The 15,665-nt window shown below is 37.0% G+C and overlaps 1 protein-coding gene across 4 annotated transcripts in view; it reads left to right on the top strand.

Moving 5' to 3' along the window:
- The window catches only part of LOC108715679 (dimethylaniline monooxygenase [N-oxide-forming] 2), a 32,873-nt gene that overhangs the window by 9,612 nt on the left and 7,596 nt on the right, over positions 1-15,665 (top strand). The window contains exon 1 of one of the 4 annotated variants that reach the window (XM_018261061.2): positions 14,980-15,135. The exons of the other annotated variants lie outside the window; for them this stretch is intronic. The gene's annotated coding sequence lies outside the window, so the exon portion shown is untranslated. Of the gene's footprint in view, positions 1-14,979; positions 15,136-15,665 lie in introns of those variants that run through there. 4 annotated transcript variants of the gene reach the window in all.

Genomic DNA, 15,665 nt, shown 5'->3' with positions numbered 1-15,665 from the left:
ATGTACATGAATTGTTTTTCTCTATATACTTCGGCTGACATATCCACAGTGCTATCCTACTCTGCTTTATAGAAGGAATTCACAAACATAAAGTAAGAAATATTATTGTAGTTATTTTAATGTCAGATTCACAAAAGCCTTGCTCTTTTTCCTGAACATTTTGTTTACTCTGCAGTTGGATTGTCATTCTTCTTTAGTGAATATAAGTACCAAATTTCACCAGACAAATCTGGAGTACAATTTACACCAGCCTGAAGTTGATATGAGATTTTTGGAGTTAGTAGCTCAATTTGTCTGGTGTAAATGCAGTAAAACCTCAATTTTACGTACCCCAATGATTAACAATGATTAAGTTAAATTAGAGAAATTGTTTTATTTCAACATGTTAAAATAAAATGTTTTGCAGTAGAGTGGAGTAAAAAAAATTATATTCAGGTGATTGTCAATCTGTTGTTTAATACGTTTTAAATCAACATTTTACTTGAATTTGAATCCAATTTTTTTAAAGTGACACTTTTAAAAATTTCTGGCAACTCACAGAAAAGAAAAAGCATCAGAAATAATCATACCCCCAATGTAGGTCTCTATAAAAAGATATTGCATAAAACAGCTCATATGTAAAACCCTGCTTCCATTTTCATAATAATATACTTTTTTACTAGTATGTGCCATTGGGTAATGATTAATAGAAAATTGCCATTTCTAGGCCACCCCATGGGATCGTACGATTCACTGTGCACACAAACATACTATACATGTTAGGTCACATGAGCCAATTAACAGACAGAGTTCTGTCTTTTGCTTAAACACTTCTTCCTGTTACAGTTAGAGCTGCAGTATTTCTAGTCAGGTGCAGGCCCGGATTTGTGGAAAGGCCATATAGGCCCGGGCCTAGGGCGGTAGAATTTTAGGGGGGTGGCATGCTGCCTAACCACACCCGCATTGGTTAAGAAGCACTGGGGATTCGCAGGAGATATAATCGTTTTTAAAATTTCCTGTGCACCAATCCCCAGTACTCTGAACCTGATGCTGAAAATTTGTGCATGTGCACAAAGGAAGGGGAGGGGACAGGGCGATGAGCGGCAGCAGGCCTAGGGGTGCCTGCTATATAAATCCACCCCTGGTCAGGTGATCTCTGAGGCAGCACACAGACCATCACGAAATTGTGGCTCAAGGCAAGAGATGTAAAAGGGCAAGATTCACTTAAATATATATTCCAGTTTGGTTAGATTCTTTAATATGCCACTTAATATGATGTAAAGTATCTGTTGCTTAAGTGTTCCTTTTGGGGGTATAGTTTTCCTTTAATATATTCATTTAGAATTGACTTCTTTGTCAACTTGTAATGTCCGATAAAGAATGACAGTTATGATGTGTATCAAAGCTGGTTACACTACCTCTGGAGTGTACTAATGTGCTTGGATGTGCTTACTGTATGTTTGGAGCCTAAAATAGGTTTAATTGTTTTGTATAGTGAACTACACTGAATAGCCAATACAGGGCAATAGCATACACAGAGCTTGTGGCCTGCAGGAGATGGCCTCTCCCATAGGTGACAAAGCATTGCTGCAGGGAGATCTCCCCGGGGAGACAAAGAACAATGTGTACCATTGCCCTTGATATTGTTTTTTTTTTTAATCTGCTGCAAGTAGTCAGCTAGAAGTTGCTTATATGTGTACCTTAGTGCTTAGGGCATTACTTTAGCATTTCGAAACAAAAATTATGTCAAATGCAATGCAATGTAGGCTGCAGTAAGCATCTCCAAAGACATAAAGTTGGCAATGCTAAGAGAATATAAATAAACTAATAATGGCACACGTAACCATAAGTAGCTATTGTTTGTACTTCACTGGTTTAATTCTTTGCCGTTGGACAAAGAAAATATGAGTAGAAACCTATGTGACCTGCCACACTGGAAACATTGGCAACCATATGTAACCATCTTCTTGTAGAAGCTACTAATTTCCAAACGTGGCAGTAGCCTTTAAAAATCAATAGCAAAGTCATTGCTGAGGAAAATGTACATTAATATAAAGCACATGATTTGTAATTGAAAGGAGAACTAAAGCGTAACTAAAGAAGTAGCTAGAAATATTGTACATTATGTTTTGGGCTTCTGTACCAGTGACAAGTCCAGGATCATTACTGCTATTGACAAGCTGAAACTTAAAGTAGAAGGAAACCCCCTCGGCGCAAAACCCCTCCCCCGTGTTGACCACCCTCCCTCCTCCCCCCTGGCCTACCTGTCCCGCTGGGCAAATGCCCCTAACTTGTTACTTACCCTTCTGCGCAGGTCCAGTCCAGGGAGTTCACAGATGCCATCTTCTTCCACGCGATCTTCTTCCTGCTTTGACCAGCGTTTTGGCGCATGCGCAGTAGGAGCATTTTGCTGGTACGGATCTACTGCGCATGCGCCAAAAGTCACGAAGTCTTCCGTGACTTTTGGCGCATGCGCAGTAGATCCGTACCGGCGAAATGCTCCTACTGTGCATGCGCCGGTCAAAGCAGGAAGAAGATCACTTGGAAGAAGATGGCGTCTGTGAACTCCGTAGACTGGACCTGCGCAGAAGGGTAAGTAACAAGTTAGGGGCATTTGCCCAGCGGGACAGGTAGGCCAGGGGGAGGGGAAGCAACACAGGGGAGGGGGGGAGGGTTTTTGCGCCCACTGCACTTCCTCTCCATCCGTCCCTGAAGCTGGACGTACTTCACTGGCAAGAGATAAACGTGAGTGGGATTGCACTCTGGGGTGGGAGGGGGTTAGTGCAGAGGCAACTTTGCAGCTGGGGGGCCCGGCGGATGGTGTGGGGTCCCAGAGGCTGCAGGCCCGGTGGGCCCTGGGCCCCCAGTCCAACGCTGTGAGTAACAATTAGGGGGTTATTTAACAAAACTCTAATTTTTCTTTAAAGGGGAAAACCTAGATTTATTATACCCCCAAAGCTGTTAGCAATTTGAATCAGAAAATACTCCAGCTAAAACCTGTCAAAATCATGTAAAAGTCAATGGGAGATGGTCCCTTTTGAACATGTGTTATGCCTTCATGGTAAACATTTTGGGTTGTTTCGCTGGTTTTCGATAATCTATTAATCAATTTTTTACTCAACAACTCAAAAATTGTCAAGTTTTCAGAGCATCAGTTTGAAAAATTGCTGATTGATAAATAAAGGGGATTCAGGTTTGTAAGTTTGGTTGAATTTTTTTTTCATTAAAGTGAGAAAAAAGAGTTTTAGTAAATAACCCCATATAAGTACACTTAAGTCAGAAACTCATTAAATGGAAAATTTACATCCGGTTGTAGGACAGATTTTTTTTTTTCTCCATTCTATTCCGAAATGAGTGGTCTGCAGCGTGCATCTAAACTAATTGCTGTTTAGTCACGTATGATGTGGATTTAAAACATATTTCTTTTTCAAGAGGTAAGGGGGCAACCATACTGCCTTACACACATGCATTTAGAGTTGTTTTCCATTTAAGTTTTATTGTCTTCCAAAACTCCATATTTCTTAGAGACACTCCTGTAAAATCCATTTCCCACAAAACTTTATATCTGGTTGCAATTACTTCATTCAAAAGAGTCAGATACTTACAACTGTGAAGGAACCACAGATAGGATTTCATTTTGTTGTGAAAACAATTCCACTTTTTAGACCTCAAATGGCATCTAATCCAATTTAAACCAGGAGATAATACTACTTTTTTTCTCTGAAGAACACAAGCAAGATGAAAGTCTTTTTAAAGGAAGAATTTGAAATTTCTATATAACCACAACTGAAAACTTCAGAATTGATAAAATTATCTTCATCGGTTTTTCATGAAAAAACAAGGGGAAACAATATTAAGTTCTAGTTAGATTAAAGCTACTATCCAGATGGCATATTTCACTGACTGCTGAATTATTCTCTTCCAGATAAGAGTACATTCTGTCAGAGGAATCTCTATTTCTGGGCAGAAAGGGAGTCAGCGTCTATACTCTCACTCACTATATGATTTGATGCAGGAACAATGCAACTTTTTTGGATTATCAAACAAAGATCACGAAGGCAAGATCTTGAGATTGTTAAAGGAATCATCTGCCATTGACTTTTACATGATTTCAACAGGTTTTAGCTGGAGTATTTTCGGTTTTGGATTTTTAGCAGTTTTAAAGCATAATAAATCTGTAAAAATTTATTTTTTCCCCTCTAAAAATTTGAGTTTTCCCCCAGAAAAAAATCGAGGCTTCATAAATAGGCCCCTACATGGGCAGAGTGGCTACCTGCTAGAATCCAAGAACCTTGAAAAAAATCACAGGATTGATGTTACAGTCTTCCAGGAAACAGCCTTTGCTCAAAACATTTGACAGTAGTTACTTCGTTTTTTGAAGTTATGATTTAGTATATTGCCAAATGGAATGTGGCAAATGTACATTTCTGTACGTATATATTTAATATTTTTGCCTTGTGCTGCCCTAATCAGATGCAATTAATTAAGAATAGATTGTGCTGCTCTTATATGTTGTAATTGGCGTAGGAAAGACTGCTAGGTACATATATATATGTTGTAGCTCCCACCCTTCCCAGCTATAGTCAGGTGATCCCACTGGTGTCTAATAAAAGGGCAGCCAAGTATGGAGGTTTACTTTGAAAGCAGCAAGTTAAGTTGCAGGTAATACCTAGTCCCTTTGTAAAATGTATAATGAAGCAATAGAATTCTAAGGGGCCGATTCACTAAGCTCGAGTGAAGGATTCGAATTAAAAAAATTCGAATTTCGAAGTATTTTTTGGGTACTTCGACCATCGAATTGGTTAAATTCGTTCGAATTCGAACGAAATCGAACGATTCGAACGAAAAATCGTTCGACTATTCGACCATTCGATAGTCGAAGTACTTTCCCTTTAAAAAAAACTTCGACCCCCTACTTCGGCAGCTAAAAGCTACCGAAGTCAATGTTAGCCTATGGGGAAGGTCCCCATAGGCTTGCTAACCTTTTTTTGATCGAAGGATTTTCCTTCGATCGTTGGATTAAAATCGTTCGAATCGTTCGATTCGAACGATTTAATCGTTCGATCGAACGAAAAATCCTTCGATCGATCGAACGTAGGATTAGCGCTAAATCGTTCGACTTCGATATTCGAAGTCGAACGATTTTAGTTCCCAGTCGAATATCGAGGGTTAATTAACCCTCGATATTCGACTATTGATGAATCGGCCCCTTAATGAATCAGATAAAATTGAGCATAGGACTGGCCAGATGTGGGATGACTTTGACGTAGTTGGCCAGCTTAAATATATTGCAATATATGGACAAACAATCCCTGTTTTGTTTAAAGGGTAAGGCATTTTTCAGTAGCAGTATGCACAAAATGTCGCTGTCTCAAATATATTGATAATGGGTTGAGTGCAGAGGACTCTTGTATTTGACTATATGTATTTTGTGGTCACACCCTCATTGCACCCCCGCCTAATGGTTTTAAAAAATAGTGGTGAGCACAACTTTCCCTTGTTTGTTATATATATATATATATATATATATATATACACTTTACAAAACAACGCTCATATTTAAATTTAATTAGGAACATATACTGTACCACCTCCCAGTTTCTCTTCCTATTGCATAATGCTGTATTTCCCTTTTAACTCTCTGTGTTTAACATAACATGGATTATTTCCCAACACAATAATTAACTTTTCAGTGTAATCCATTTAATTTTACACAATATCACTTTAGTACCTCTGTGTATTCTTTTGCTTAAACCATGGATGGGGCCCAAAAGCTAGCTAGAGAGAGATCTATGGTGGTATTCACATAAGTAGATCAAAGTAAAATTGGAACAAGAACATATTTTTCTTTGAAATTGTTGTTAAAAGAACAAACATCTTAACAAAAAATATAGCAGTTGTGCGCTTTGCAGTAAATGTGTTGTTTTGAATGCCTCTTTTATGAATTTGGAGTACCACATTATTTCAGACTGTCAACATGCTGCAATTACATGAAGTTGGTGGGGTTTTTTGTTCTTTGGTTTTTTGGTGTTATTAATTACATTTTGTTTGCATTAATAATGTCATTTACATTAATCTCCAGTTTTGTAATTTCCACTTCATCTATACTCATTGAGGAAAATTTGCAAACATGCTGATAAGACAACTTTGGCATTAAATGGAGTAAAATGTTAATTTACAGCATAATAATATAGCAAATTCACACCCTTCTACATATATATTTTGTTTATTATTTATTTATTTTTTTGCTCTACCCTACATCAATATTTTTTTTTATCAAAAGTTGGAGTAATGCAATTTCACCAGTTCTGCCAGTTTATATCCATCTTTCTGAATGTGATGTTTTTATAGCTCCCAAAAATACACCAGATTCAAATTGGTGTAAGTTATAAAATAAAGATACTGTTGACAACATGTTCATGTTAAAATTGAATATCTTTGAGTAATTTTGCTATATTCTGCAATGTACTACATTGAAATAATTTTATTGAGATGTGCAATATCCTAAATGTTCCATGAACATCTGTTGGAATGAATTAAAGCTTTGGCTCCTAAAAGCTGACAAAGTTTTTCTTCGATATAAATTTAAAAAATATATGAATATTGCTAAGCTTTTTTGCCCCCAACCCCTACATTAGTTAGGAAACTCACAAGGGGTTTCTTTAAAGTGGACCTGTCACCCAGACACAAACATCTGTATAATAAAAGTCCTTTTCAAATTAAATATGTAATCCAATTTCTATTTTTATTAAAGAATTCATAGCCATTTAAAAATCTCAGCTGTCAATCAAATATTGTCTGCCCCTCCTTTATGCATAGGCATAGAGGCGGGGCAGACAATTACTTTTACTTTAAACTCAGCACTTCATAGATGTCACTGCTCTCTACACATTCCCCCGTTCTCTTCCCCGTTTAATTGCGTAGCCATGGCATGGTGATAGACATCAGGTCCCCCCATTCTGGTGCACAAACAAGATTCTGAGATGATGCAAGGTTTGCCTTAATAACAGTGTCCACAAAATGGCTCCTGCCTGCTTGCTATTATTAATGAATTCGCAGACTGAAGGAAACAAGATTCAAATAATTTAAATGGTGTAATTAAAGTTCATTTTGCTTGATTAATGTGATAAAATAGGATTTTGAATAATTTCTTTGTTTGACGGGTCTATTGATGGGCGAAAAATTCGCGAAACGGCGCTGTTTTTTCGAAAACATTTTTTTGACGCCGACGAATTTTTGCAGCGAATTTTCGTGGGCGTTTTGTGAATTTATTCGCTGGCGGCGAATCGCGCAAATTTGCCGCGAATTCGCGCCTGGCGAATAAATTCGCCGTCACTAAACGGGTCCCCTTTAAAGATTGCTCATGCAGAAAATAAATAGGCCTAAAGCCTTGCTGTGACATTCATACTCTTCTTAGAACCAGCTCATTGCACATATCAGCAGTGACAAAGTAAAAAAGAAGGAAGGCATTTTACAATGTAGAAGTAGACTTCTAAACTGCATTTAAAAATTTCAAACCATTGGAAAAAGTTTTTTAACCCTGGGCTGCCAACTGATCCTTGGATAAAAATATAATTTTTACTAATGACTAAAATGTTATTTGTCTGTTAGTGTCTCTTTTTTTAGGAGTGGTTTGACAAAGTCTCTTTTTCATTTCTGTGTGACTTTTTTATCAATGGGTCAAAGTGAGGGTTTCCCCTTTGGGATAAAATCCCATATAAATAGACAGAAAGCTGCAGAATTCCCCAAGGGTGAACTGCAATAAATGTTTGCATATTGTAAAGCAGGGATGACCAACTGGCGGCCCAAGGGCTGCATCTGGCCTGTGACCCCCCCCCCCTTGTGTGGCCTTACATAAAAGTCTGCCTGCTGTGATCTTCAAATCAAGATATAATTATAGCTCAGCACCATGGAAAAAAACCCAAATAGAACCTAGTGCAATATTGTTAATATTCAGTGCAGTCACCACATTTCTTTTGCAAGTCCATTCAGTGATATGGTAACCCCTCTCCATACAGTCCATATATAATCCATCTTAAAAAGGCTGTTTATACTACAAAAGTACTACATTTTCCTTTAGAGCGCAGGTTGACTTCAATCAATGAATAAATACAATACATAAATACCTTATACAAATATAATAATATAGCAATTCTAAAACCAGTCTAAAATATCCTATAAAAAAAGCACTTAAATTAATATCAATGTTTAAACCTAGGGTAAGTCTGCATGTCATATATCCATTTGCTTTCCCTTTGCAGTGTTTTTAGCGTTATGTCCCTCCTTCCAATATTTTCCAACAGTTTCAATACAACCAAAAATTTTAGTCCCTGATGGTTCTTTTTATGCTGTTCTTTAAAATGTTTTGACACACTATGACTCATTACTCCAACTTTAATATCCCTTACATGTTTATTTATTCACTCCCTTCCTGTTTGTTTTTCCTATGTATTGGAGTCCACAAGGACATTCTAAGCAGTAAATGATGTTTTCTGATGTGCACTTTATACAGCATTTTATATTATATCCCCTGTGTACTGCATTTGCTATAAATGATTTTCTTTTCACTGTGTGTAGTTAGCCTATGACTGTGTTGGTAACACGAAACACGAAAGGCTATATATGTGACACATTGAGGGGCACATTTACTAAGGGTCGAATATCGAGGGTTAATAAACCCTAGTATTCGACCCTCAAAGTAAAATCCTACGAATTAGAATATCGAATTCGAAGGATTTACCGCAAATCCTACGATCGAAGGAAAAATCTATGAAATCCTTTGAATCGAATGATTCAAAGGATTTTAATCGATCGATCAAAGGATTTGAATATCGAAGTCAAAGTATTTTTCACCAAATTTGGCCATCGAACGATCGAAGTAAAATCGAACGATTAAATTGTTCGAATCATACGATTCAAACGATTTTAGCGTACAATCAAATAATCTTACTTCGATGTATAAAGACTTAGAAAATGGTTGTAGAAGGTCCCCATAGGCTAACATAGTACTTCAGTAGGTTTAATTTGAATAATATTAAACCTACTGAATATTGAATTCGAAGTTTTTTTAAAGAGACAGTACTTCTATTATTGAATATTCGAATATTCAAACTATTTTACTTTGAATCTAATTCAAAGTAAATTCGAAGTCGTAGTATCCTATTCGATGGTCGAAGTAACCAAAAAATTACTTAGAAATTCAAATTTTTTTACTTTGAAAAATCCCTCGAATTCCCTTCGACCCTTGATAAATCTGCCCCTTAATGTTGAGGTTGTGTATAAGTCAATGGCAGAGGCCCCTATCCTAATTGGAAGTTATTTTTGTTACATCATATTATGGCACCATGGGAACACAGATTTCTAAATGTAATTGTACATGTACCATAGCAACGACACAGTACTTTTACTGATCTCTGACAGTAGGTTTAAGGGCACAAGTTTAGAGAAATATGTGATGCTTGATAATCATGGAGCTTAATCCAAATATTAGAAACCATAGCAGATCAGGAGCAATGCTAAAAACGCTTCCAGTTCAGCAGCATAAAAAATAAGACTCTCCATCTGACCTTTATATACACCCACTAATTTTGAATTGACACTAGCGTGTGAAGTTTACTGCCAAGGAAGTTACGGTAGCATAAAAAAGTTAAACAATATTCGCGCCAAAGAAACTTCGCTGACATGAGTACGCCATCGTTTTTTTGCTGAGAAATAAATATGTATTTTAATGAATACGCATAGTCGTAGCAAATTAACGCCTGATGTAGTTGCGCAAAGTATAGCTAAGCTTTCCGAAGCGAATATTCAGACCTAAGTATATGTGCCCTATTGTAACAACCAAATGAAGCTAATGACTTTAGGACTTAACTTCCTTCAGAGAAGTAAGAATGTTAATTTCTTGTGGTATAAAAACACCAATCCACCCCCTCACACCTGCACAATAATTTGAATGTCTTTGATGTAGTGTGTTTTGCATGTACTCAATATTCTTATGCACAGCAATATTACATTTCACACAAAAGGAAGAATTTGCCCCAAGGGAAAAAAAATCACATTGATATCATCATAATTAATTTGTTTGGTGGCCTGTAACACTGTACAATGAGGAAGCTACTTTGTTTTTAAATGTGGCAATGTGTATTGAGCTTTTCCTAGAATGGCTCCAGTTTATTGAGTAATGCCAGTTAATGAGAGCCTTTCACAAATAGTGAGAAACGTGCTGATTCATAAATGACAGATCTGGCAGCAGTTTGCACATGTGCTGTATATAATATGTAAATAAATGTTTTATGAGAATGAGTGGCTGCCATTAATATCTACTTACTTGTCAACCTGTGATAAATTGGAAAGCATTCTGATACACCTGAATAAAACGTTGAGGGCCCTGAGTATATCAAGCAATATTGGGCACTTTTATATTTTTCAGTATCTTGTTCCCTGTACTGTGCACAATGGTTGGTTGGCTAAAACTGTGAATTGCTATAGTCTGCCATATACAGTTAGATAATTTATCATCCAGAATGCTCGGGACCTGGAGTTTTCCAGATTACTTGCTGTAATTTGGATTTCAATGCCTTAAATCTGCTTACAATAATTAAACATTATATAAACCCAATAGGATTGTTTTGCCTCCAATAAGGATTATTTATTTTTTAATGTATATTGGAAAGCTACTCAGAATTAAATGTTTATTTGCATGGAGATCCCTATTTATTCCTTGCTTATGGCTGCACTAAATTACATTTTTGTTTTTATTTACCTAGTAGAAGGACATAGAAGAGAAATATGATGGACACGTGTTCTTTGACCTCAACTGTTATAAGTTGTGATGGTCACCATGTTAAGGTTACTTGTGCTTTAATACATAACCAAGACACTTCTAGCTGCTTCTACAGTGCAAATTCTGTACATTCACATAAGAAGTAAAAGTCCATTCAACAGCAATTAACTAAATAAAAGAGCAATACTGTCTTAGAGTTGTAGTCTTAACTGAGCATAAAACACAACTTTTATTAATTAACTTCAAAAGCGTAATAGAATCAAATCTACAGAGGGAGCTTAAAAAATTAATTAGGAGCAAAGTTCTAACAGCTGAGCAGTATTAACTTTAAATTTCCGCCTCTCGCTACTTTAATGGATGCAATCATGCAAGAAATAAATGATCCAATGGAAAATGAATGATATAGAATTCCAATCTTGTTTATTTATTGGTAACAAAAGCAAAGAGATCTACAGTGAAACTGTATTTTACATACCGTGATTTTATGGTTTCCATTACTTTACACTGTTGTTTTTGTGGTCCCACCAATAAATAATGCATAATGCATTTTCCTGGTTTTATATTTTTCTGGCTTTTACACCATTTTTTTATGGTCCCCTGAAAAACGTAATGAGTGTTTTAAAGTATGTATTATTATTGTTATTATTATCATTATTATTACTATTATTATCATTATTATTCATAATAATAATTCATAATAAAAGCCCATAAGATAGAGAGTCAATGGGTGTTTTTTCACAGCAATTTTTTCCAATCTGAGACAACTTTTTCAGTGCAAAATACAATGGAAACTATGGGCGTTTTTTTGTGCCGAGACAATTCACCGATCACAAATACCTATCATTCTTAGCATTCAGGCATCACCAAACCTAAACATTTGAACTTTAAAAATTATAATCATGGTTACATGTCCTATGAAATCACTGATCTGTTCTATCGGGAACAAGGTGCACTCTGGCACTGTGGAATCCAAAATATTGTGTGATACGGCATGTAAAATGTTGCATGGTTTAACTAGAGAGAGAGACAGAGTACTACACACACTGGGACTTAATATAAAAATAAAAAGGTTTTATTACAAAAAATCCAACGCACCAAAACCAGTCCTTGGTAACCAGGGAAACCAATGTAAAACAGGTGCAGTGATCTGGTGGTGGAAGGAAATAAGAATAGTGAAGTGCAATTTGAAATGTCAATGTAAATCATCAGTAACAAAACATATGGGGCAAATTCACTATGCGCCGAAGCGCCTAACGCTAGCGTCAATTTGCTAGCGTTGGTCATTTTCGTTACTTCGCAAATTCACTAACTGTGATACAAATGTGACATGGCAGGCCATGTATGAATGTGAGTGTGATCAAGTGCATTCAATATGGCTCCTTAGTTGTAAAATGGATGTACTGATATTAGCAGGAGACCAAGGAACAGCCGGAGTAGTATTAATAGGAGACCAGGGAACAACTGGAGTTAAGTTATTCAGTCATTAGCAGGAGAACAGGGAATAGTAGGAGTTAAGGTAATAGACTCATAAACATATAAATATGTTTATTAAGGAGGAAGCTCATATCTTATTCACATAGTTATAATCAAAATACACAGCAATTATACACAGCAATTATTTTCATTCACATGGTTATTTCCATTTTCATGGTCATTCTCATGGCCATGTCCTGGGCATGTAGCCATTATTATTATTATATATGTCTATGTGTAATGATCTATTACTTTGTTATTGTACCAATATAAAAAGGAGCTCAGCTGGGGGGGGGCTTCGGGACTTCATCTACAAGCAGACGTGTTGTGTAGAATAATTGGTCTTGTAAGGACCATTGGCCGATTGATGTGCTCTGGGAGTCGCTGTATTTGATTTGGGCCCGGGGTCCCCCAGCTGATGTTCCTCTCAGAAGTCTGCCAAGGGAAGCTCGGCTAGACGTTGCGTTGTCTTCAATCGGTATTGTATTACTTTTCTTACAATATATTATTCTTCTCTAATGATGATCAATGTGTGTGTGTTTTATTTCCACCCCTATATTTGATAAGTCTGCTGGAGGAAGTGCTCAGTTAGACATTTAGTTTGTGATAAGTCTGCCAAGGGAACTTGTAGCAAGACACTAACGAACGCTAGCGTAAATTCGCTAGTGTTACTTCGCACCCTTACGCCTGGCGAATTTGCGCAATGGACGTAACTACGCAAATTCACTAACGCGCGCATTGTACTGAACGCTAACTTTTACGCTAGACTTCCTTCGCCACCTCAGACCAGGCGAAGCGCAATAGAGTAGATAGGGATTGCTTAAAAAAAAGTTCACATTTTTTCTAAGTCCCAAAAAACGCTGGCGTTTTTTCTATATTATGGGTGATAGACTGAAAAAGATCGTAAATTTTTTTGGTGCTCCCCTCCTTCCCCCTACATTTCCTAACTCATGGCAACTTAACTATACAGTGGGCACATGTGTAGGGCAAAATAACAATTTTATTTGATGTTTTGAAGGTTTCCCAGGCATTTGTAGTGATTGTACGTATTCCTCCATTGAAATTTGAATTTGGCGCCGTATGCAAATTAACCATCGCTAGCATAACTTCGCTTCGCTTAGCGAATCAATGCTAGCGCAACTTCGCAACCTTACGCTACCCCTGAGCGCAACTTTGGATTTTAGTGAATTTGCGGAGCGCTGGCGAAACTACGCCTGGCGAAGTGCGGAGAAGTGCGGCGAAGTTACTCCTGGCGCAACTACGAATCTTAGTGAATTTGCCCCATACAGTGTTGCAAACTAATTAGGAGGAAAGAAATAAGGAAACAACATTCAGCATAAGTAAACTGATTCAAATTAGGCAGAGTACTTTGCCTATTTTGTACTGATGATTGACATTGACAGTGAGTCAGGACCTGCAGTAATTAAAGTCAGTAGAGAATAAATGCTAGACTCAGCAGGAAATGGGAAGTTAGTAAAGGCGTGTGTGATCTGGTTAAAAAAAATACACCCTGTGATTGGGAAACCAGGAAACAATTCATGTACCTTGTTACGTAAACGCCGGTAAATGGTAATATGTAGGCTGCTGGTTCTAAGCTGTAGTCAAGGCAGAAATTTGAATTAATGGATTTGCACATGAGTGTGTGGCACAATTATGTCGTATTTTATGACATTATATGAAGTAATGACTCTCATTCTTCATGTGAAAAATGTAGGTTTATGTGAAAATGTAATGTTTTACTCTGCTTTGTATCTTAAACTAGAGGTGGGAGCTTTGTAACAACCATTACAAAGACATGTCCATTTACAGATTTCCCCTGGAGTCCTGCCACTTTAATGATTAGGGAGAAAAATCTTCTCTCAATCTTCTCTAATCTTGTTGTACAAAGCAATGTCTTGTGATTATGAAATTCATTAGATTTGGAACGAACAATTACAAGGCTTTTCAATTGTTTTTTTGTGTTTTGTTGCCTGGCAGGATGAGCAATTTCCCACAATCAATAATCCTATATAATAAAGTTGAAGTGTCTCTGCGTCCAGTCCTTGTGTCCGTGGGATTGCGCTACTGCGCATGTGCCCCACGGACCTCTAGCGCCCGTTAATTTAACGGGCTTAATGTCTAGTACAAGTATAAAGCGCTTAGAAATAACTTTGCTCTAAGTATATGAAAATAATTGTGTGCAACAGCAAATCATTGTCATAAGATTAGACCAACATGTATCTTTAACGTGATTAAGTTCCAGGTTGGCATTATATGTTGGAATGGATTTTTTTCTAAAGAAATGTATTAAAAGATGATATTTGCTTGATGCATTGGGTACAGAATATTTAGCATCAATGTATTTCCAAAATAGTTTATTATATATGTAATAAGCACAGATTTACAATACATAGCTATAGCTTCTATACGAAGGTGAAGTGGAATGGCCTTAATATTACTTGTCTTTACTGTAATTAAATATTGTGGTATCACACAAATTTCTATAATTTGTGGAAAATAATGACCTGTCCCCAGAATATTGCATTTGTATGGCACCTCCCCAGCAGTAAATTGGTTACTTAATCCTATGTGGAATCTGCTAACATTTCACAATTAGCACATGCAAAGCTGTTTTTCCAGTATCTATGCTTGCTGCAGCCCAGTAGGCAGGAATCACAGGTTATTAACTTGCAAACGTTAATAAAAAATGTAGGTTCAACCAAGTGCCAAGTTTGTTTCTCAACTGTAATCGTCATAAATTACGTATAGGAATGGGAGGGGCTTCTGAGTCTGGGTCTTATAACTGGAGATCCCATCTGACAGAGAATCATCAGAGAAGTGGTTTCACTTGGAAACATCAAGCAAGTCTTCTGAGAGAAGAAAATCTGCAGCTCCCACTGTAGCAGAAACAGTTCCCAGAGCAGGTGAGGGATGCAGAGGATTGTAGTTCTGCAACATCTAGAGTCTCTGCTCTGGTATTTAAAGAATTGCAAATAATTGCTTGCAGATTGTACCAATGAGACTCTACAGAATATCTTTTTACTGACATTTCAATAATTTGACTGGGTAACAGGATATACATGATGTGAAAATGAAAATGTTTTTTTTTAAATTATCTTAAATTATTTGAAGCACTTCATAACTCTGCCCTCCCTACATCTCTATATACTCACCCATCTGCTTACTTTGCTCCTCTACTGACCTGCTCCTTAACTCTTCTCTCATTACCTCTTCACATGCTTGCATTCAAGACTTTGCAAGGGCTGCACCCATTCTCTGCAATTCTCTCCCACAGTCTGTCAGACTTTCTGCTAACCTTTACACTTTCAAAAGATCTCTTAAACACACTTATTTAGAGAAGCCTACCCTCACTGTTTAGCTACCCAATGCAATACCAAATGCTACATCTCTCATCTCCCGCACCTTGTGTCTGATTACCTTCCCCTTTAAATTG

The sequence above is a fragment of the Xenopus laevis genome, chromosome 4S, assembly GCF_017654675.1.
Source record: "Xenopus laevis strain J_2021 chromosome 4S, Xenopus_laevis_v10.1, whole genome shotgun sequence".
Lineage (NCBI taxonomy): Eukaryota > Metazoa > Chordata > Amphibia > Anura > Pipidae > Xenopus > Xenopus laevis.
Note: the sequence above shows the minus strand (reverse complement) of the source record. Positions and strands in the feature narration are given on the sequence as shown.